The sequence below is a fragment of the Arachis ipaensis genome, chromosome B4, assembly GCF_059453495.1.
Source record: "Arachis ipaensis isolate K30076 ecotype BB chromosome B4, ASM5945349v1, whole genome shotgun sequence".
Lineage (NCBI taxonomy): Eukaryota > Viridiplantae > Streptophyta > Magnoliopsida > Fabales > Fabaceae > Arachis > Arachis ipaensis.
The window spans coordinates 116,619,762-116,623,205 of NC_142439.1; the positions used below are offsets into that span (position 1 = coordinate 116,619,762).

A 3,444-nucleotide genomic window follows, 5' to 3' on the forward strand; every position below is an offset into this window, starting at 1 on the left:
GTTTTGCGGTGTATGTTGCATTACAGAGCACAATGCTATGTCTTCAGAGTATCTTTGATTTTGTATGCATGTTCCTTGACAGTTACTAAATGTGCTGAATGAACATTTTTTGGTTTGTTTCTTTTAGGAAAATTGTCACAGTAGAGCTAGGTTTACATGACTGTGTTTGTTAATTATAAGTATTTCTTTATACAGGTAGATGGAGCAATTTGGGATTCCTGTTTTCTACCATGGTGGACATTTTGTGAGGGATAACAATGGAGTTATTCTATATATTAATGGAAGAGTTAAAAAATTTCCTAAGATGGATATTGACCTGATATGATTCTTTGACCTACAAACTCTGTTCAAAGGTTTGGATAATTTGGATTACAAGGCTATGTACTAGTTTGATCCTACGGCACCTGAATTAGAGACGGGGCTGCATCCTATAAAAGGAGACATGGAGATTAATCAGCTGCGTGAGAATAAACTAAAGAACAAGGACTTGAAGGAGTTTTATTTATATTTTGATTACCTAATAATGATTACTCCTCTTGAAGATCTCGACATGGACTTTGACATTGATACAGATGTTGAGGAAGAGTCCAATGATAATGAGGTGGGAAAGAAGAGTTCAAAGATGGTTAATTTGAAGAAGAAGACTTCAACAGTTGATAATAAATGTACTGCTAGGCCAAGTTCTAGGCCAATTGATGGTGCCAAAAAATCTACCAAGGCAAAATCTTATGGAGTAATTGGTGCTTGAGGCCCAAAATCTTCTAGGCCTATTGGTGCTAGAGAGCCAAAATCTGCTGAGCCTACTAGTGCTGGAGTCACAAAATTTTGTGGGCCTATTGGTGCTAAGGCCAATTCCAAGAACCCAAAAAATACTACACAAATGGGGTGCTAGCTCAACTTCATTTGGGACAAATTTTGGTGGAAGAGAAGCTGCTGTTCCAAGACTGGAAGATGTAAATTCTGGTGAAGATGATGAACAAAATACAGAAAATGTGGAGGAAGAAGATTCAATCTTTGAGTACAAATCAAAGTCATTGTTAACACCGAAAAATTCTGAAGATGAAAGAGAAAGATATGAATTTTCACAATTTAATGATGCTGCTGAATTGAGAGAGGTGCATTTTGAATTGAGAATAGAATTTGCCACAATTAAATCTTTCAAGACTGCTCTGAAAGATCATGTTATTTATGAGGGAAGAAAATTAAGTATATAAAAAATGATCAAAGGAAATTTATACGTGATTATGAACTTGGGGTGGAGAGGATAAAATAGGCTAGAAAGCTAAAGGGGGCCAAGGAGGAATCTACTAATGAGAATGCAGAGGCTGTGAATAAAAAGGCTGCAAATGTGACTTTTGAAACTGATTCTGTTGAAACTGTTACTACTGAGGCCGCATAAGTGGATGTTGGTACTACTGATGTGGTTACTGTGGGTGGTGGTGTTATCAAACTTAATCCTTGTCCATGACTAATTTATTGTCCATGGAATAATCAGCTGAAGAGTTACCAAATCAAGACTTATATACCTCAACATACTTGTGGCAGAGAATTTGGCAGCAATATGGCCGATCAGAAATGGGTAGCCAATAAGTTGGAGAAGAGGCTCTGAACTCAGCCTCATATTACTCTAAGTTAGGCTTATGATCACATCAAAATCGACTACAATGTTGTCATTAAAGGAAAGATGGTGTATAGGGCCTTTAAAGAAGCAAGAGAGCGTGTGATCATAAATGAGAGAGCACATTATAGTATGTTGAGGAATTATTTGAGTAAGATCCTTAGGAGTAACCCAAGAAGATCCACCATACTAGATGTGACACTGATGCCTCAGTCCCCTCCATTGTTCAATAAGTTATACAGTTCTCTAGACGCTTGTAAAAGGGGGTTCAAAGCTGGGTGTAGAAAACTAATAAGACTTGATGGTTGCTTCTTGAAGGACTACTTTGGGGACAACTCCTATCGACTGTAGGTTAGGATGCGAACAATCACTTCTATGTGATTGCGTTTGCTATTGTTGATAGTGAAACTAAAGAAAGCTGGAAATGGTTCCTCACGTTGTAGCAAGAAGATCTTGGTGATCAATATATCCATGGATGGAATTTTATTTCGGATCAACAAAGTAAAATTATATTTAGCTTAATATTACCAATGCCAAATGTGTTTTAGTATGTTAGTATTAATAATCAAATTATATAAGCTGTTAGTTTTTTTGGTTAGTTTTAATATTCTAATAAGTATTTGACATGTCAGTTAAACTGCTAATTTCTTGGTTAGCTGATGGTTAGTATTTCGAGGGTTACCTGAAACGTTGATTTGGACCCGAACATGAGGTCCAGGTCCCTTTGAGTGACAGTGTCCAACTTGTGATGCCGAGGTGCCGCCTGTCCGAGTTCCTCGTGAGAAGGTGGGTGGTGGTACCTACAAGAGACTTCAATGCTTAAGTTAGCAAGGACTTTAAGTAGGTTTTTAGTATATTGAAGAGTGAGTTATACCTGGGGGTGCCAGTGTATTTATAGTAGGGTTTGATGACCTCCTTTGGGGGTTCCATCTTATCTTATCTTATATCTTGGGAGTTTGTTGGAGTCTATCTTTTAGGGAAAGATAGAATTTGGGACTTCTAAAAGCAGTGACCTCCCGTGTTAGGTAAGTGGAAGTGGGCTCTTTGGTCAGTGTCCGACCTCTTAAGAGAGATCGGGTAGGGGATGAGAGGCCACCTTCCAAGGTTGGTCCTTTTCATCCTTACCGGGCCTGACTTCATGTTTGGACCAGGGTATGAACAGTACCCCTGCTTGATTCCCGATTTTTTCTATAAGTCGGGCTCAAGCATTCTGTGGCTTCTATCTAGACGTCGGGCGCTTTTCTTTGTGCAAGTCCGGTCTCTGGTTTACAGGTTTTAAAAATTTGAACGTTGCCCCGCTTTAAATGAGGGGCTGAATTGGCGCGATAGTTTCCTTGATCTTCGCACACATTTTTAAGGCGAAGTTATTGGGCTGTTACTTTTTGTTCCCTTATAAAAGCTTCGTGGATCCTCTCTTTCTTCTTTTTCTCCATTTCTGCAACTCTTTCCGTCTTCCCTTCCTTGTGAAAAGAATTTCTTTCTTTCTCTGTTGTGTGAAAAGAACTTCTTTCTTTCTTTGTTGTTTCTCGCTCGCTCCAGTTTTCAAGATTTCCTCTATCTTGGGTTTTTCGGGGCTTCTTTCTTGAAAGGGATTGTTCGTGTCGTTGTCGTGCCCTTCTTTTTCGTCTTTCACCCAAGTTGATGTTTTAATGGCTTCGTGTTTTTGCTTTGCTTATTGTCCTTTGAATGATTTTGGTGAATGTTGGTAGAGGTTTTGTTGTCTGATCCTGTTTTTTTATGATGATTCACTGCATCTTTTTTGAAAAGTTTCTTGCTTGACTTGCTGTTTCTTGGAAATTTTATTTTCGCTTGATTACCACTTTGCA

At 38.6% G+C, this 3,444-nt stretch overlaps 1 pseudogene; it reads left to right on the forward strand.

Moving 5' to 3' along the window:
* Positions 1-199: 199 nt before the first annotated feature.
* Positions 200-1,399, forward strand: LOC148568898 (uncharacterized; annotated as a pseudogene).
* The last annotated feature ends 2,045 nt before the right edge of the window (positions 1,400-3,444 follow it).